Source organism: Panthera onca, chromosome B4, assembly GCF_046562875.1.
Source record: "Panthera onca isolate mPanOnc1 chromosome B4, mPanOnc1 haplotype 2, whole genome shotgun sequence".
Taxonomy (NCBI): Eukaryota; Metazoa; Chordata; class Mammalia; order Carnivora; family Felidae; genus Panthera; species Panthera onca.
This window is the reverse complement of record NC_138345.1, coordinates 26,427,360-26,448,126: the sequence shown is the minus strand read 5'-3', so window position 1 is coordinate 26,448,126 and position 20,767 is coordinate 26,427,360. Positions and strand designations below refer to the sequence as shown.

At 45.0% G+C, this 20,767-nt stretch overlaps 1 non-coding gene across 1 annotated transcript; it reads right to left on the bottom strand.

The window, feature by feature from the left end:
• Positions 1-19,280: 19,280 nt before the first annotated feature.
• LOC132660479 (small nucleolar RNA SNORA62/SNORA6 family) lies at positions 19,281-19,427 on the bottom strand. The gene has a single exon (XR_009601819.1). It is a non-coding gene; the product is annotated as a small nucleolar RNA SNORA62/SNORA6 family (small nucleolar RNA).
• Between the last annotated feature and the right edge of the window lie 1,340 nt (positions 19,428-20,767).

The window sequence follows — 20,767 nt, the reverse complement described above, 5'->3', positions numbered from 1 at the left end:
TGTGTGACATGTTGATTTGACTCACATGTATATGGCAATATGTTTATTGCAATAAGCTTCATGAACACGTCCACCATCTCTCATGGTTACCATTTTGTTGTTGTTTGGGTGGGAATATTTAAGATTGGTTCCCTTAGCAATTCTGAGTATACAGTACAAGATCGTTTATTATATTCACCATGCTAGGTGCAACCGATTCTCAGAACCTACTCCTCTTATAACTGGAATTTTGTACACTTTGACCAACATCCTATCTTCCCCATACCCCAGCCTCTGCAACCACCATTCTACTCTGTTTCTATGAGTTCGATGTTTTTAGATTCTGCATATAAATGAGATCATGCAGTACTTGTCTTTCTGTATCTGACTTAGCATAACGCCATCAAGGTCCATCCATGCGGTCACAAAAGGCAGAATTTCCTTGTTTTTCATAGCTGAATAATATTCCATCATATATACGGACATTGTTTAATTTTTAACCACGGCTATACTTAACAACCACCTTGCAAAGTTCCTGGGACTTTAAGAATCAGCTCTCGTCATTTCAAAATTTGGCCCTGGCTTGCCACTGAGGCCACTGCAATAACCCAGGGGAGATACTCACAGCTTTGGCCAGGATGTTGGTGGGGAGTGGGAGGGGTCCACAGGGATCGGATTTGGGAAATATTGCGAAGGTAGAGCTGAGGAGATTTGCTGAGAGACGGCATATGGGATGGGAAGGAAAGGGAGAAACCGAAGATGATTCGCGGGGTTTTACTTATCTTTCTTCCTGTCTCCCCACACAGCCGAGGGCGGTGAACCATCAGATGTCTCCAGTCTTTCATCTATGCTGTAGCCTCGTCCGTTCTAACGTCAGCTCCAGCTGTATACTCTGGGAGAATTCCTTTTGTGTGTGTGTGAGAGAGAGAGAATGAGGGAAAGGGAGAGGGAAAATGAGAATCTCAAGCAGGCCCCACACCCAGCTCAGAGTCCACCACGGGGCTCAATCCCACGAATGTAAGATTCTGACTTGAGCCAAAATCAAGAATCAGCACTTAACCCACTGAGCCACCCAGGGGCCTCTCTGGGAGAATTCCGAGACCTAAGGTGTTCAGTCGTTTTCTTTCATATAAAGGAGAGAATTTCACAAAATTCTTGCTTTCCACCCAGCCAGACTTCTAAAGCCATTGTTTTCTTTGTGCAAAGTAGTATCTCTGTTTTACTTACATATACAGAGAGAGGGAGAGAGAGAGGGAGAAAGAGAGAGAGAGAGAGGTGAGGGGAGAAAGAGGGAGAAAAAAGGAGCAGGGGCAGGGGAAGGGAAAGGGACGAGAGGAGGGGGAGGTGGCCTGAGAGGACAGTGGGAGTGAATGTATTCCAAGCCCTGAGTGGACCTTTCAATGTGTGCTCTATATTCTCACACATAACTTAAATCTTTTACAACAAAAATAAGTAAATATTTCAATAATAAAATCTAAAAAGGGGGGGGGAGGGCGGAAAGCCATCAATTAAAAATATATTGACTAAATTCAGCCTAAAAAGAGACAGAGAAAGCTGTCTGGAGAGCAGGAGACCCTGGCATGGACAAGGGTCAACAGTGGTCACTGAGAGATGTGGTCTCTCACTTCAGGACATGGAGAAGAGAGACCTCCCTTCCACTCCAGAAATCTGTCAGGCTGCATACACCCGGAGACATCTTTACGTAAGACATCTTTAGCCCTCTGTGGCTCAGAGGAGGAACCGCTCATAGGTAAAAGGGAAATAAAAATAACACTCCATGCCTCACATCACCATATTGTGACGAGGATCAGACGAGAGGACAAAAATCGAAAATGTGGAAGTCTTTTGAGAAGGACTGTATACCTGTCACCATCACTCTTTTCTTTTCTTTTCTTTCTTTTCTTTTTTCTTTTTTTTCTTTTCTTTTTTCTTTTCTCCTTTCCTTTCCTTTCCTTTCCTTTCCTTTCCTTTCTTTTCTTTTCGTTTTAAGGACAATATCAATAATCCTCTTCCACATAAAAGGGGTAGGATGCGAGGTATCCTAGGACTGGCCTGAACGGTTAAAGGCATTCGCTGTCTTCACAGAAGTCGGTACCGATGTGATCCTTCATCTTCCTGACTCAGCTGCCCTTTTGGTACCTGACAGCCCACGCTGAAAATAACAAGGGGGCGTGTCCATGGTGGACTGGGGAAAGGGAGCTGAGCTCACAGCCTGAGTCTGTACAACACGGACCTGTGTCCTCTTTCTTTGTAAAGCCTCCTCTTTGGAACTCACTGCTCAGGGAGATGGAAGGCAGGGTGGAGGCAGGCCTGCGGACAGGGTCCTGGCCCTCCGGGAAGAGCACTTCGGTGATCAGGGGTGTGGGATGCTTCGCTGGGAGTGTCCTTCAGGCTGGGCGCTCAGACGCTGCCCAGCTGAGCAGCCACCAGCCCTCAGACGAGACATCTCGTATTGACCAACCTCGAGGGCTCCTGAGTTGATCAATAAGAGTGCTCCTTCTCTGCCTCTGGCTAAAAGCTAAAGAGACGAGCTGGTGCATATGTGATCACTAGAATTTAATTATATATCACATTGATTTTTAATTAGGACTCTGGTGAGGGCCTCCTCTATTAAAAAGATGTTCCAACTGGTAAATGGGTTTTACCTATGCCATTGGATAATTTGAAATGCAATGTTCCTTCTGACCTTTAGCCCTTTTGCCAAGGGGGAAATGTGCTAGGCAGCCCTCACCACAAGGGCGGAGACTCTGAAAGCAGCTCACATTTCTCCAAAATTTGTCTTCAAGTTCCGTAGCTCACCATGTAAGACAGGACACCGGGAGAGACAGGGGTGAGGGGCTTCTGTGTTGTTATTTATAATTAATCCCAATTAACACTGGAAAAGGTCCCACTGGCTCTGATCTCTGGTCTAATCTCTTTGAGAGGTAGGTCCAAAGACACAGTCTGGCTCTCAAATCGGATTGGCACCAAAGCTTGCCTCATCTGACCCTTTTCTTCAAGAGGAGCTAGGATGCTTTGAAGCTCCCAGCGACCCTTGGCTCAGCTTCTCAAGGCTACAAGACAAGCGCTTTGCAAGCTGGAAACAAACAATGGACTCAGGGCCAAAACTTAGTCCTTGGAAAGAGCCCAATTGCTGCTTATACTGGCACGGAGAGCCTCACCCTCCAGAACCCCTCGACTCCTCATCAAGATCCCCCTGGAGCCTGACGCAGACCCACAAGCCACCAGTCACTCATGGCAACCAGGGAGGGCCAGCACCAGGCAGAAGTGTGGACCGAGGTGCACCCAGCCACACACGGTTTGTTCTGAGCCCCACAGCCGGGCGTCTGACAGATTATTATAATCACAATAACAATAGCTCTACCTACCCCCCGGACACTGCTGCACTCTTGACGTGGCTGGTGCCATTAATCCATAGGTCAGAGCTGTTGGAGGTACCTTTATTTTGCAGCCAAGAAAACCACAGCCTGGGGGACGTAAGTGACATACCCAAGGTCACGCAGGACTTGAGCTGCAAGGCCCACAGCTCTTATCCCCTCCGACACAGTTTGTTGCCTTGGCGGGGTGTGCCGGGCCAGGAACTGCCCGTCACCTCCCGCACATCTGCCCAGAGGAGTCACACGTGTACTGCCAGCCATGGTAAAGATAGAACGGCCATCCCACGAGCCAAACGTAGTCTCACGGTCCGCCTTTCCTCCCCGTGACTCTCTCAGCATTGACTTGCACACAATTGCCGTGCCACCAAGCATCCTCTCTTGCCAACCCTCTGCCCAGAATCTCCTCCTTTCCCTTCTCCACTCATGCATTCAATCGAACACGTGTTTACTGAGCTTCTGTCATATGCCCCCGCACCATGCCACAAGCTGGGGCTCTCTGAGGGGACAAAGAAGACAGACCCTCATCCTCAGCCTGATTAGGGAGACAGCCAGGCAAACAGACTACTAGAGGCAACGTGAGAAGGGTTAAGACGGAGAAAACGAAGCCAGATCCTGAAGAATATGAGAGGGATCTTCTGAATCAGCCTTGGCACAAATGCCATCCATCCCTCACGACCATATCCCATTTGCCACTTTCTTTCCTCCCCCTCCCCTCCCAGTGTCAGGTCGGTGTCCTGCCTCATGCAAGGCTCTTAGCATCACTGGCAGGCTTAGCTGCAGACAATGGAAACACCCTTTAATTCCACATCCTTCAAAGCACACAGGGTCCTGCCACATACCCAGGAGATTAAAGGGAGACTTGACTTGAGTGTAGTGAATACACCTCCTCCAGCTCAAATCCTAGCCTTAGAAATCCTACTCTGGACCATTAATCCCCCAATCTGGCCTGAGAACCACAATTTCTCTAAAAATTTTTTTTACTGTTTACTTGTTTTGTGAGAAAGAGATAGAGAGCGAGTGGGCGTGAGTGGGGGAGGGGCAGAGAGAGGGAGACACAGAATCCAAAGCAGGCTTCAGGCTCTGAGCTGTCAGCACAGGGCCGGACGCGGGGCTGGAACACACGAACCACCCACAGTGAGATCATGACCTGAGCCGAAACCGGATGCTTAACCGACTGAGCCACCCAGGCGCCCCTTGAGAACCACAACTTCTAAAATGGGTTCCTCAGTATTTGGAACAAACTACTCTTCAGGGAGATGGCGAGCGAGTCCACTTCCCCAACATCTGAGTGCCAGACAACAGGGGGTGTTGTGGTCGGCTGGGTAACGGCCGCCCAGAAAGCCCACATCCTGATCCCTGGACCATGTGCATGTCGGCTTATCACTCTGCCGATGTGATAAAGATACGGATCCTAAAACAGAAGCAGTCTTCTGGATGATCTGGGGAGCCCTCACTGTGAGCACAAGTGTTAAAAAAGCAAGGCAGAGGGAGATTTCAGACAGAAGAGGAGAAGGTGATGTGACACAGAGGCAGAGATGAGAGCGATGCGACCACAAGTCAAAGAATGTGGCCAGCAGCCACAAGAAGCTGGGAGTGACAAGGTACAGATTCACCCACAGGCCTTCAGGATGGAATATGGCCCACCAACACCTTGATTCGGGCTGATCTAAGATGATTTTGGACTTGTGGTTTCTGGAACTATGAAAGAATACAGTTGTGCTGTCCTTCCTTCCTTCCTTCCTTCCTTCCTTCCTTTCTTCCTTCCTTCCTTCCACCCTTCCTCCTTTCTTTCTTTCTTTCTTTCTTTCTTTCTTTCTTTCTTTCTTTCTTCCTCTTTCTTTCTTTCTTTCTTTCTTTCTTTCTTTCTTTCTTTCTTTCCTTGTAGAAGCAGGTGGAGGGTTGGAGAGATACCACAGTCAGGTATATGGGAGGTGATAGACAGGGGTGACGGTGGTGGAAGAGATGAGAATTTTTTTTTTTTTTTAATGCTTATTTGTGTATTTGGAGACAGAGAGAGAGAGAGAGAGAGAGAGAGCAGACTAGGTAGGGGTGGAGAGAGAGGGAAAGAGAATCTGTAGCAGGCTCCACACTGTTAGCACAGAACCCAATCCAGGGCTCGAACCCACTAACCATGAGATCATGACCTGAGCTGAAACCAAGAGTCGGAGGCCTAACAGACTGAGCCACCCGGGTGTCCCTACAGTTGTTTTATGCCACCATGGGTGCTTGCGTGGTACAGCAGGCTTAGGACACGAACACAGAAGGCGCGATGGCCGTGACACGAGCTCATGCCGCAGGACTCTCCGGCGGCAGCTTCCCCTTGTACCCTCTTGGGAGAAGTGAGTTCCTTCTTACACTGGAGATCTGGCCTCCAGCCTCCGCACGGAACAGTTCACAGCCCTTCACAAGGCTGTGGGTTGTGGCTCACGCTTTGCTTCCTTCCTTTCTTCCCCATATTTCCTGAGGTCTTTGAAATAGAGTTTCTGAATTATTTCACTGTATTTAGAGATAGTTAACCTAGTCAGAAAAAAATAAGCATAAATCCCCTTCCCGGGACTAAAGGAAACCAAAGCTCACTGAAAGGGACCAGGCAACAGAATGTAGAAAAACATGACCTCCAGCTTTCAATGTCCCCTTTCAATGTCCCCTTTCTGCTTTCCATCCCTCCATTCCCCCTTCTCCTGGCTGGCATGTTGTCTGAGAAGGAGCTCTCCATTTCTGTGTTAGGCTTCTTTGTTGGTGGTTGTGTTTGTTGGCTTGTTGCTACAGGCTAATGAAGCAGAAGGAGACAGGAAAGAAGGCAATATTGATAAAAAGTTGGCAGGGCCTACACAATTGGTCGCAAAGATTAGAATAGAGTTGGAGGTAAGGATTTTTACACGCTTGAAACAAAGGTGATCTTAGCACAACTTCTCCTGAAGCCAGTTCCTTCATTCCTCGGGGGAGGTGATTTGGCGCTCAGGCCTGTGGTGCTAAAGAAACATGGAAGACAAATGAGCCACAAATTGAAACGGAGCATGTTACTCCTATCTGGGACATGGTATTGCTGAAACAGAGTGCTTGGCCAGGTTCTTAATGAGACACAAAACCCCGAAGTGTTATAAAAATAAGGAATAAGAGGGCAGTGAATTTAGTTAATCCCATTGATTCCCTAATTCTCCGCCCTTATTCCCGAAGCAGACATTTCAAAAAGAGATGTAAGACTGGGAATGTTTCTCAAAACCCTCACTCAGGTGGGGCACTGGCGTGCTCGGTCTCCATATCTACAACCCTACCGCTATAAAGTGTGGACGTAAGTGAATGCGGCTCTTGGGGAAGCTTTCCAGGCACATACTTAGTAAATGAAGGTATTACGCTGTGGGAGGTGGGGACCCAGACGCCCTGGAGGAGGAGGGTGCTGGATACAATCCCAAGGCCACCACCATTCTTTAATGCCTGCCTCCTGTCACGCGCCCCGGGTGAGGGGTTAGGGACGGGGAAGGGGAGGGGATATCCCTGGTTATTCAACCCCACCAGGGATTGGCAGCCTAAAGCCATCAGGTTGCAACCACCCAGTGTTTTCGAGAACATTCAAAATATACATCTAGGAAGTTCAAATCTGGTGTGACGATAAGCAAGGGAGATGCCATTTAGATGAAAAAAGGCCATAAAATTCCCGTCAAGAGCTTTCGGCATGCAATTTATTGTCAAGGCCGCGTGAGGTAACTTCAATAGCCTTCGGTAAGTTTCTTCTACAGGAAACGCTCACTTTCTGTGTCTACTTTTCACATGAAACACCTTTACGTGTAATCTGCTTTCAAACACTGCAAATCTGCTCTCAGATACTGTCCCCGTCCTGAGCGGTGCTCCCAGCTTTCCCTCTGGTTCTGGAGTGTTTGGAGCCTGATTTCCGTATCTGGCTCCTTCTCTGACTGCTGATACCCCTCTTAGAAGTTATTTCTTTTCTGAATACTTCAGCTTTCTTATGTAACTGCGAAGGAATTGAAACTTCCTGCTCCCAAGGTCAAAAAAGCTTGCAAGGATATATAAAGTCACGTACAGAAAACACTAAGTGGTCTTAAAAGATTGGTACTCCGTGTATCGGAAGGCATTTTTTCTCTCTGTCAAGGTTTACGAGTGTTTAGCTTACTTCTATTTTAACTTATATCGTCAATGAAGACGAAAAGAAGAAAATGCCGACATCCCAGAAGAAATGGTGTATTTCTGGATGTTTACCCTGAATAGTCCCAGGCAAGAATCTGGAAAGAAAACAGCAATCGTGTAGACCTTCACAGATGTAGAAATTCGAGAGAACTCGTAAGACAACAGTAGCTATCGAAACCTGTTAAGTCTTGGGGCTCCTGGGTGGCTCAGTCAGTTGAGCGACTGACTCGTGATTTCAACTCAGGTCATGATCTCATGGTTCATAAGACCGAGCCCCGAGATGGGCTCTGCACTGACCGTGTGGAGCCTGCTTGGGGGACTCTCTCTCCCTCTTTCTCCCTCTCTCTCTCTCCCTGCCCTTCCACGCATCTTTCTTTCAAAATAAATAAATAAACTTTAAAAAACAAAACGCTGTCAAATCTTAGTGACTAATGGGACTTAGTGTTAAATGCCAGTGACTTATGATTTAGACAAACGTCAGTGTCAGCAGAGACTCCTTTCTGGTCCAGACCCGATTTGAATTCCGGAAAAAGGACTATTCTACTGCCCTTTTATTCTCTACCCTGAAGTATAGAAAGAATAAAGATTTAGATATCACTTACGTTGATGCTACCCTTGCTTGTGGATTTTCCTCTTCTCTCAAATGTCCAATCAGATCTCTGCTCACTCGTATCTTTTGCCAAGGAGACATTTAGAGAGTTATGCCTGCAACTAGCTCATTACCTCAGGGGGTAGGGAGTGTCACGGGCCATCCCCTGACCTCTCCGAGGACCTATAAGATGAGCACGTTGCCAGTTATGAGCCCAATGCATCATTCGAAGCAGGGTTCATAGACAACATGAAAAAATAAGTAACTTTAATTTTGCAAAATTTTCCAAAAATGAGGACAAATCCATCATTGTATGGTAAGTACTAAAGTCTTTGGGTCTATAAAGGGAATCTGGCCAAGTTTCTTTCTTTCTTTTTTTTTTTTTTTTTTTTTTTCCAGAACAGCTACTTAAAACCGCAAGTTCCAGCTAAGCAACTTCTTGGGATCATTAGCACATTAATTAATAACCAGAAAGACATAGGAAGATGTATATATGATATTTGCTCTTAAGTGTAACACAATTCTCTGACTTCATAACCAAAACTTTTCAAACATGAGTACTGAAAGTAACAAAGAGAATCTGATCCCTTTCCCCACTTACGAAAAGAAAGAAAGAAAGAAAGAAAGAAAGAAAGAAAGAAAGAAAGAAAGACTTGCCTTTCCCTTTGTTTCACTATTGAGGCTACTGACTTCTAGCCTTGGCAACAATACAAAAATGATTTTGAAGCAATGATGAAGAAATGTTCGGTAAAGTTTCTCTTTAATGAAGGGACACGAATTTCACAATGGATGCAGTCTGTATGTTTATAAATGTGACCAGTTCTCAGATACAAACAAAGTCCCCCATTATAATTGCCATCAGACTACTGAGGAATTTCAAATAACTGGAATGTTTGGCGAGGCCTTACTGTCATCAGAAAGAAGTAAATCATAAGAAAACAGTTTATTTTGAGATTTTTAAAGAAAACCTATAAAATATTGTGCCTGTTCATTTCATCTCTACGTCCTACATCTAGAAACATAACAGAATGAGAAGGAATCTTCTAGGCCTTGTGGCTGCTTGAGGCATAAACACAGATTCAGGTATGTTTACTCTGCTCATACTGACTTTTCCACTCTGGATTTTGGTGGGATTATTATGGTTCATGTAATTTTATTATTTTCAACAAATTGTTAAATGTGGTCTGTTTGTATACCTCTGTAAGATTTTTCATTTAAATAAATGGACAGCTTATAAAACAATCCTTTTGCTGGTCCATGAAATACTAAGGACCATGAAAAACTAAGGTTTGGAAAATATGGTCATTACAACAATACTAAGCACAATACAGGAAAGGATAAAATGTACTATAAACCAAAAAAGCTAACCAAGATTATGGATTGAGTATACACTAAATCCCCTGCCCTCTGTTCCAATATGTAGGAATGTCTCTTGTGCCAAATGCATAGACATATTAGAAAAATGTTAAATTATTCCAAAAGAAAAAAAAAGTTGTACTGAAAAGTAAGAAAATCAAGAAATTACCATGGATGCCTAAGAAAAATACAGGCATGTTAATTTATGAACTAAACACAGGTAAAGTAAGAATTAGTGAATTCAAATTCAATGTCCCAGAACACAGAACAGAGAGATAAAGACATGGAAGTTATAAACAAATCATTTAGAAGCACCTGGGTGGCTCAGTCAGTTAAGCATCTGACTCTTGATTTCAGCTGAAGTCACATTCTCATGGTTTGTGGGATCGAGCCCCGAGTCAGGCTCTGTGTTGACGGCTCAGAGCTTGCTTGGGATCCTCTCTCTCTCTCTCTCTCTCCCTTTCTCTCTGCCCCTCCCCTACTTGTGCTCTCTGTCTCTTTCAAAATAAATAAACTTAAAAAAAAAAAAAAAAGCAAATCATTTAAAACGCAGAGAATAGAACAAGAATTTGATTAACAGATTTCCAAAAAGAAAGGAGAACACAGAAAGAATAAAGGAGAGAAAATACACAAATTGCTAAAACTGGGGAAATCTCTGGAAAAAGAGAAAGATACAAGTCAAAATAAAAATACCCAGTAGGGACTGATAAACTTTAAATATCTCTATATCTCTATATCTTTATCTATATGTCATATTAAAACTGCAGAAATTTTGAGGGGAAAGAAAAGGCAATAGAAGCTGTAAGAGAAAAAATTAGATTGCCCACAAAAGAACTACCAATAACAGAGTTCTCACGAACAATTAAGGGGGAAAAAATGCCAGAAGAAAACTGAGTAATGTCTTAAAAGGACGGAGGCAAAATTGCCATGAGCTTAGAATTCTATGCCTGTCCTAATTTTCCTTTAAGGATGAGGACAGAATAAACGTATCGTCAGAGACACTAGGACATAGACAACCTGAGTATATTTTCGGACACTTCCTGGAAGAACCACTAAAGAGCAAAGAAGATGCCGCCACAAGAAAGAAAAGTAAACCCGTCCTGAAGGAAGACATTGTAAGGAACAGGCGTGGGAACAAAATATGAAGAACGTGGGGGAGAACCTAATGAAATATCTTTTAATAAACCAACACAGGAGAAGTGACAGAAAGGGAAAGAAAGGGAAAGGGGAAGGAAGAGAAGAAAGGAAAGAAATGTCAGTGCCATGGAAACAAGCATGAACTAAATAAAATGTGATCACATGGCATTGAGAGGAGAGTGTGTGAAAGGAGCTGGGAGAGTGTTGCCTCCACTGCCCTGTTAAGGATTAAAGAGGTGCTGGTGGGTCGTAGGCTTTGAAAGAAGAATATAAACAGGAGTAGGCATATTAAAATTGTATTGCACTGGGGGCTCCTGGCTGTCTCAGTCAGTAGAGCATCTGACTCTTGAACTTGGGGTTGTGAGTTTGAGCCCCCAGTTGGGTGTGGAGCCTACTTAAAAAAATAAAATTGAATTAAGCCTTATTGCCACTGAAAGAATAAGAATGCAATAAATAGACTCCATACTGGTAGAAGAAAATAAAACAAATGAATGGGTTACATGGACACCCACCACCTCGTGGTGATGGCGGTCTCTGGGAAGGGGACCAGGAATGGGCAGGGCCTGGGGTTGTTGGCTGAAGAGGATTTCAATCTCATCTCCAATGTTCTATTTCAAGAGAAAGAAAGAAAGAAAGAAAGAAAGAAAGAAAGAGAGAGAGGCAAAGAGAAAGAAAGAAAGAAAGAAAGAAAGAAAGAAAGAAAGAAAGAAAAAGAGAGAGAGAGAGGCAAAGAGAAAGAAAGAAAGAAAGAAAGAAAGAAAGAAAGAAAGAAAGAAAAACATTGCAAGCAAATAAGAAAATATTTGAGAAGTTAATCTTTCTAGATGGTAGAAATGTAGCTTTTTGTTCCATTACCCTTTATATTTTCCCAGAGTTTTTTTAAATTTTTTAATGCTTTTTTATTTATTTTTGACAGACAGAGAGACAAAGAGACAGAGCACAAGTGAGGGAGGGGCAGAGAGAGAGGGAGACACAGAATCCGAAGTAGGCTCCAGGCTCTGAGCTGTCAGCACAGAGTCCGATGTGGGGCTTGAACCCATGAACCGTGAGATCATGACCTAAGCCGAAGTTGGATGCTTAACTGACTGAGCCACCCAGGCGCCCCTATATTTTCCCCAATTTAAAATATCCGCCCCCCCCCCCCCCACACACACACACACACAGAAAAAGAAAAGAAAAGAAAAACTTTTGGCCTTATTTTGAGTTATCATCCAAGGAGATGTAGAGTGATGCATTCCAAAGCAATTCAAGTTCGAGCCCCTGAAGTCTGACAGATCAATTCAGTCCACACCGAGAGCAGACGTGGGGCTGTAACACACACCCCGTCTCTTATATGCAGGCGAGAAAAATTCTTAATGGAAGGTAACTCCAGTGAACTTAAGGGGTCATTGCCTTTTAAATACTGGTGGGTTATAGAGCCCCATTATCTCATGCTCTGTGTTGGTTTGAGTTACTCGTCGCTGGCTTCTGTGTGCAAGGAGTGGAACAAAGATGTCAACGTAGAAACTACCATAGCCAGGGGTCAGCAGGGGGTTACCCAATTAGAGAACCCTTAAGAAACCACAGAAAAGAAAATAACTTTTCTGTCATAATAAGGACCCTTCCTACGGGAGACAGAACAATCACTTCTGTGTGTTAGTTTTCTCTTACAGCCGGTTAATCATGAAGCACAATGAGAAACACAGTAAGATTGTCTTCTGTGAATGACGGGCATTGGCGGTGGGTTGCCCATGGGATTCCTTGCTCACTAGAACAGCTGTTCGACGACACAACGCCCATGCCTGAGGAAAAAGTCACTCTAACAGGAAAGAAGACACAAAAAGCACATCAATGAATAGTCTATATTTGCATTTCCCTCGATGGACGTTTACATGAGAAACCTCAAATGAGCTTCATACTCTTAGATATTCTCTTAGAATGTAGCGAGATCGTGATTATTGGCCAAAGGAAGACCTATAAATATCCTACCCATTCTTCAATGGGAAATCCAAGCCTCACGTCTGTGAAGGCTTCCTCTTTGTTATGGACTGAGGAATGGCTCAGGGAGGAGCACGAAGTCAGGATGTCAATGGCATAATCCCTACCCAAGATGACCAAAGCTCAACTGAGGCAGTGGCAGGGGGGATAGAGAATAGGCTTTAAATCCGAGTGAGATTTTGGAGGTAGAAAGCATAGGAGTTGGTGACTGGTTAGCTATGCAGGAGCTGAGATGACAGAAGCACTCTAGGATAATTGCAAACTTCCTTAAAATTCCATCAGTGTACATAGGAAGCAAGAAAGAAAAGAGGTAGGGGCGCCCGAGTGGCTCAGTCAGTTAAGTATCCGACTTCAGCGCAGGTCATGATCTCCCGGTTCGTGGGTTTGAGCCCCGCATCGGGCTCTGTGCTGACAGCTCAGAGCCTGGAGCCTGCTTCGGATTCTGTGTCTCCCTCTCTCTCTGCCTCTCTCTCTCTCAAAAATGAATAAATGTAAAAAAAAAAAAAAAAAAAAAAGAGAGAGAAAGACAGAAAGAAAGAAAAGAGGTATGTGGGGCATGGGCATGGCAGGAAAGATAACTGGGTGATATTCCAGACTCGTTGGGGAACCTACGGGCCTCCGTGGGGTAAAGTCTAGTGAGGAAGTGGAACCATGCCACCAGAAGTGAGGGTAAATCAGGAGACAGTGATTTAGATTCACCAGTACAAGCTGGCAGCTGATTCACGAGCGTGGGTGGGATTGGGCAAGGACAGTGTGATTGGGATAAAAGAGCTGCGAGTCGTCTGGTTCAAGGGCTTCAAAGCCATGTTTCTCATGCTATGGGGGAGGGAGGGGCAGTGAGAGGGGTAAGCAGGGGAGACTCGAATCTTCATTTTAAGTATTGTAGATCAGCCCTCTCTGGTTTACAAATGAGGACTTCCACTTTAGACTTCATTTGAAGAGAGGATCCTATGGCTCAAAAAACTTTTCCAAAAACCACTGCTCCAGCCCATAAATTAACTGAGGTTTGTGAAATTGCTCTGGTGAAACAGGCTGGGGCATACCTGGCCCTCTGCAGTCTGAGCACTGCCCACAGAGCGGAGTCCAGGTGGTAGGAAACGCCTGGAGTCCAAGTAGGCAGGGAGGGGACGTGGTCACAGGCTGGCAAAGTCCCTGCTGGGATGGGAGGAAGATGAGGCTTAGAGGAAGTCAAAGTCCTGGCCAGGAAGGCTGCAAAGTGAGGTTGGACAGACAGGACAAGAACAGAGTCAAATGCAAGTAGCCAAGTCAACGCTGGGAAAGTCAGGAAGGGTGAGGACACAGCAAAGTGTGAGGCTGAGTCGGTGAGTGGTTGGAACTTTGTCTTCAAATAAAGAACGTGTGACAGGGCAGCTGGAGCTGTTGGAGGAGGCAGGTACGGCACTTTTAAGCAACTGAGCTATGTAACAGTCCTTACTCCAGGTAGAACAGGTCATCAACTAGCTCGCATCATTTAAGGGACTCTGGGACAGTCCAAGAGACACAGCTTTTGCCCGCTGTCCCTAGCTGTGAAATTAAAGTGCAAATACCCGTGGGTGAGGGACTGCATTCTCTTGCATTTAAAATTAAAGAGACGCCTGGATGGCTCAGTCGGTTGAGCATCAGACTCTTGGTTTTGGCTCAGGCTATGATCTCATGGTTCATGGGATCGAGCCCCATGTTGGGCTCTATGCTGACAGCTCGGAAGCCTGCTTCAGATTCTGTGTCTCCCTCTCTCCGTCCCTCCCCCCCTCACACTCCCTCTCTCTCTGTCTCTCAAAAATGAATAAACATTTTTAAATTTTTTTTTAAAAAGTGAAATTAAATTAAAATGACCGACAATGAATCAGATGGGAAACAGATGGGAAAACGAGAAAGGGTTCAAATCAAATCTTGTAATGAAACTGTAGAACTCATGGGATCACCCTTGACCTGAGAAAGTTCATGGGCACTATAAGTTCAAAGGAGAAGGGCAAGGGTTACTGAAAGTCAGTGGAGTAGGGGTGTAGTTGGAAGGACAAATGGTTTCGGCCACAGTTTTGCACTGAACCCTGCCAATACCACCGACCATTGCTGGGACAACAGATCTCTTCTAGAGTCTGGAGCGAAATCTCCTTCTTCTACAAACTTCCCTGACTTCTTCCCTTCCTTGTTGGAAATCTCTGGGGTTAGAAAAAATGCCTTTTAGTCTGTTTGGTGTCATTACCCCCCTGCATGCCTCTATCTGCCTCCACCTCTGCACTTTGCCATCCACCCCGGCCTCTCAGTAAAGCCCTGAGCCACCACCCACACACCCCGAGGCAATAAGAACTCAGTTCTCTCTGGATTAGGCTTTGAACCCATCTTTTTAAAGCCTCCTCTACTCAGGATGATTTATCATCCCTCCTCTTTGTCCTTTATGGGTCCCTTTTATTAAAATCCTTGGAAGCTAGGTCTTGTCATTTTTAAATCCTTTTTCCAGAAATATAGAAGGAGAAATAAACCTCAAGTACAGTGCCTACCTCATCATAAAAACCACCAGACCATTCCACATTTGCAAGCTTCTAGAAAGAAATGCCGAGACCACCTTAGTCACAGTCTCTTCCCTATGCTTATCAACGTTCATCCTACTCTGTCTTTCCCTTGTTTCTGTATTTTGATTTTCTGATATTGTCTGGACCCAATTCCTGTAGCCCCCAAACCATTACCTCTTTGTTTTGCTATTTAAAGAGTTTGTCTCAATACTTTGTATTAAAGATGCAATATAAAAAGTAATTGCCTTGTATCATGGGAAGCCAACCATTTAAAGTGTTGTCAACCAGCGTTATTAAATGAATGTGATAATAAAGTTTAAGATGAGTCATGTAAAGCGAAATTACAAATGGGCTCAGATGAAAGAGTCAGCAAGAGCTCCAACCAAGCCTTGTAATGAGGGGATAGAACAGATGACGACATCCTAAAAACCCCATTTCTGTTTGGCTGGATACAGTTTGAAATAATGATAGGTCTATCGAAATGCGCCTAGAGTTCTCCTTTTATTTCAGCTCATGAGCCAAAGACCCTAACGTGCATCGATATTTGCCTCTGTAGATATTGAAACGGTGAGAGAAAACATTCAAAAGTGGCCCTCGCACCGCCCATGACACATCTCTCTCCGACACCTGTCAACAGAAGTGATGCTTGCCAGCAACTTTCCTAGTCATCAGGAAGGAGCATTTTGCTAATGAGAACATAATGATACCTGACTCCCTGAAGGAAACACTGACTGTTGGAAGGAATTCTAGAATTGGGGTCAAGAAATCTGGGTCTTAGTCCTGGCTCTGTCATAAGGAGATCTTGGTCAGATCATAAAAACCAGCCTGTGCCTCACTGTCCCCATCTGACAAAGGTAATGAAAGAAAGAAAGAAAGAAAGAAAGAAAGAAAGAAAGAAAGAAAGAAAAGAAAGAAGAAAGAAAAAGTAACCACTGTCCATCTATCTTATGGATTTACTGTGAGCATGCCTTGAAAAAAGTAGAAGGTGTCCCAGTTGGTGCTTAGTCTCATTATTATTTATAGCTTTCTGGACTTCTTCACCTGGACAGGTTTCCTGGAGCTTCCTCACCTCCCCCCTTAAAAGCAGGCAGTGCCGTAAATTTCATTTCATGTAGATAAAAACAATCTGGCCTGACGTGACTGAACAGGAATTAGACGTTGAGCTGATTTAGGATTCGGTGTTCTCTCCTACTCTGAACCCTGTAATTATAGTGTGCTATAAACCACAGTGTAACATATTTGCTACGAGCATTCTAGCAAATAACATAGAATTATAGGGCTGAAAGGGCCCTCAGAGATCATCAAGTCCAACCCATTCATTTTACAGATGAAGAAACTGAGGCCCGGGAAGGTTAAAAAGCTTGTCTGCGGTTTGTACAAGCATCTAATGGCACTGGATTAGGATCCAGATGCCTGATTTCCTCCTCTTGTGGTCTTTCTGGTTGTAAAGCTGCCTTTGCATAATTCAGTTGAACTGATCTGTTGATACAAACGCTCATTCAGAGATTCCTATCACAGTCGCTGCCCACTTCTGTTATCTAACACACATCTGTCACTCAAGAGTGGCAGGAATTCCTATTTTCTTACTGGCGTGCATTACAACACTGGAGAAACATTTTCCTGGAGAGGTCTCCCTGGTGGATTGAATTGCTGATGTCTACCCACTGATATCATCTATTCCTCGGAGGCAGATACAGTGGCACATTGATAAAGACCACAGGGTTGGACCCAGCAAATCCTGGATATGAGTCTTGCTTCCAATTCTCTGGAGCTGGGATCTTGGGGGAGCCTTAGTCTCTTGCTGAGCACTTGTCCTCATCTGGAAAATGGCGTAATATTTCCGAAAACACTTTGTAAATGTTCAAGCGTGGTATACATATCGGTGCTTATGGCCTTGAAAGCCCAGCTGAATCCTTGCCTGTGGCAAGGTGTACAAGGGACACTTGTTTAATAATTCTGATCTCACGTTCTGGGACCTGATGGCTCTGCTAGGCATCGCAGAAAACCCACAGACTTACTTCTCCCCGTTGGTATCTGCACAAAGGTTTCTTCTCCTTCCTCAACACTTTGAGAGTCTCTCTTTTGCTTCTTGGCTTGTAAGTGACAGACACTTGGTTCAAATCCTCTTAAGCAAAAAAAAAGGCGATTTATTGAAATGGTAGCAGGACAGCTCACAGAACCGAAGATAAGACAGTATAAGCAGGTGTCTGCAGGGACCTCAGGGATGGGAACTGGGGTGTCTCCCTTCCCAGGCTCCTCTGGCTTCTGTCACTGGGTTGGTCTAATTCTTTCCCACTGCAGGCAAGTTCCCCTCCACGCCACGGGTGCCCACGGCATGTCACTTTACAACCAGAGAGAAACCAACTCTGATTTGAGAAATCCTAGAGAAGACCTCTAGGTGGCTTGGCTGAGATCTGGTGTTGAGGAACGAATGAGTTCAGGCTCTATGACACAAGGCTGGACATATAACTCAAGTGTAACATTTTAACCCCCAAGCAAAATCATTAGCTCAAAAAACGGACTGTTTTTCTAGAAGTACACAAGGTCTGCTGGGCAGTCAGAAACAATAGATGTCTACCAGCTTTTACGGGCTTGTTTTTCTCCTCTGAGCACAGAACTCTCCCCTAAAACAAATACACATAACCAGTCTGATGATCGAAAAGGTAACTCATAAAGGAATAATAGCACATATTTACAATCAGAAACTTTCTGTATTAATCTTCTGTTGTGTCCATAAGGCCTAGCAATCCAACAGCTGTGCCGTGCAAGCAGATTGGAGTAAGACCCTTTGGAAGAGTTAGAGCGTGTGTATCGTTTCTCTTTCTACCTTGTCTTTCCGTTGCTTACCCACATCCTCCTACACCCAGTGAATCAAACACATGTCTGAAGTTTTAGTCATAGCTCTAAGACGGCTCCTAGACTTATAACCAGAGTCCTTGCAGACAGTTACCCTTTATGCTAACAAAAGAGTTGTCTTTGACTTTCCTTCCAGATCAGAGGCTCTCAAGCTTTAACATGCATTAAGAACTGCCTGGATGATGTGCTCACATAGGGACACGCTAACCCAGTGGTTCCCAAGCTTGTCTGCACCTTAGGAATCACCTGGGACACTGTTCCAGTACCTAGGCCACACCCAAGGCCCGTGAAATCCCAGTCTCTGAGGGTGGCACACAGACGCTAGGAGATTTTTGAGTCTTTCTAGGGGGTTCTCATGTTCTGATTGCACACTAGGTGCCTTGAGGAGCTAAAAGTGCCTAGGCCCCACCCTAAATCAATTAAGTTACAATCTGGAAAGGGGCAAGATGAGATTATTGACATGATCCTGAGCATTCAAAGAAAAAAAAAAAAATTCCCCAGGCGGTTAGTCTTAGTTCACCCCCCAGAGAGCCTAATTAAGAAGGTTGGGGGTGGGGCACAGGTATCTGCTTTAGAGCAAGTGTCTCCACCCCAATGACTCTGACTCGGGATCTGCACTCACTCTGAGAAACGCTTCACTTACACCGTGGCCGTTCAAAGTGTGGTCTGGGAACCAACAGCGCCAGGGCTTTGTTAGAAATCTCTTCGCGTTCTCCAAACCCATGGGGTCTGGCAGAAAGGCAGAAGCCCAGGCCTCCTCTCCACCCCCAAATGCTGAATTAGAATCTGCATTTTAGCAACATCTGGGGGATTCGCATGCAGATTAAATTTGTTTTGTTTCAGGAACTGTTCCATTTCAGGCAACCTTATTTCCATTTTTTTTTTTTTTTTTTTGCCTTTGTGGAGGAGCAGCTCTTTAAGATCCCTCCGTGGTTGGTCGTGCCCATTCAGTGGCCCCCAGTGGTGGGAGCTGCAGACCAGTCTTCAGTGGCAGGCTGAGGGCTCCCGTCCTCAGTAGGGAAACTGCTGAATAGGCACCGAGGGCACCCACGCGCCTTCAGACCCAAGTGCGACTTCAGGCTGAGCAGCGATGAACTCAGGAGCCAGAGCAGGCCACTCACCCTGGAATTCTTCGTGGCCGCAGCCTCCCCAGCATCCACCTCATGAAGGCCACTGGGTGAGCTCCCTTCTTGGGATCTTACACAGGATTCATCAAGTTGCTCTGAAAACAGAAGGGCCCGGTGATGCCTAAGAGGCCCGAGCAGTTAGGAAAATATGCAGAAAAGCAGAGGAAAACATAGACCATTTTTCAAAACGTTTTCATTTGTCCTTAAAGCTCTGACACACTTGAATTATACTTGTGGCAAGAACTACTCTCAAACCCCACCCATTGGGCCAGAGACCCTTGTGGTGTTAGCGAATGACTCTCCCATCACGTAGCACACGACCTATGCTTGTGAATTCATCAACCAGCAGATTAGATTCAAATATCTCTTGTGCGGAAGTATTTACTAACACCGATGGCACCTTTGAATCATCTGGAGCTTTAAAAAATACTGAAGTCTGGGGCACTTGGGTAGCTCAGTTGGTTAAGTGCCAAACTCTCGATTTCAGCTCCGGTCATGATCTCACCGTTTGCGAGACGGACCCCCGCGCTGGGCTTTGTGCTGAGTGTGGAACCTGCTTGGGATTCTCTTTCTCTCTCCCTCTGCCCCTCCCCTATCAGCATACATGTGTTTTCAATCTCTCTCTCTCTCTCTCTCTCTCTCTCTCTCTGTGTCTCTCTCTCAAAATAAATAAACTTAATAAAAAAGTAAAATAAAAATACTGAAGTCTGGATCCCACCATGACAAGGTTTAATCTAATTGGCTGGAGGTATGGCCAGGTGCACCTGCATTTTTTTTTTTTAATTTTTTTTAACGTTTATTTATTTTTGAGACAGAGAGAGACAGAGCATGAACGGGGGAGGGGCAGAAAGAGAGGGAGACACAGAATCCAAAACAGGCTCCAGGCTCTGAGCTGTCAGCACAGAGCCCGACGCGGGGCTCGAACCCATGGACCGCGAGATCGTGACCTGAGCCGAAGTCGGCCGCTCAACCGAATGAGCCACCCAGGTGCCCCCCGCACCTGCATTTTTTAAAGCAGCCAAGGTGCAGAACCACTTTTAGGTCTCTGCTCTGATCCAACTGACGATTATTCAGTTCTCCTTTCAGTTAGGCTTAAAGATTTTGGTATCAGGGTTTACAGCATTGCCCCTTTAGATTGCACTAGAAAATTCTCTATCAGTCGCAATAAGTCTGCATCATGGTTTGGACTTCTCTAAATCTGAAGCGATAAGGCAACCAAGAGATGAAAGGGGGGAAAAAAAGGCTCAACCAACGTTTTGTTGTTGTTGTTTGCCTATCGTTTTTCTTTCATTTCTAACATTTTTTTTACAGGTTATCTCCCCATCTCATTAGATACATAAGTGAAAGTCATCCGCAGTAAAACATAAAAGGCCATAACTACAAAAATGTATGGGGATTTTTTTAAAGGTTTTTAAAAAAATTTTTTTTTAATGTTTATTTATTTTTGAGACAGAGAGAGACAGAGCATGAATGGGGGAGGGTCAGAGAGAGAGGGAGACACAGAATCTGAAGCAGGCTCCAGGCTCCGAGCTGTCAGCACAGAGCCTGACGTGGGGCTCGAACTCACGGACCGTGAGATCATGACCTGAGCCGAAGTCGGACGCTTAACCGACTGAGCCACCCAGGCGCCCCATGGGGATTTTTAATAATAAATACCTTCCAAAGTTCACATTTAGTCCCCTGAAAAATAACATAAGGACCTAGTCATGGGACAGA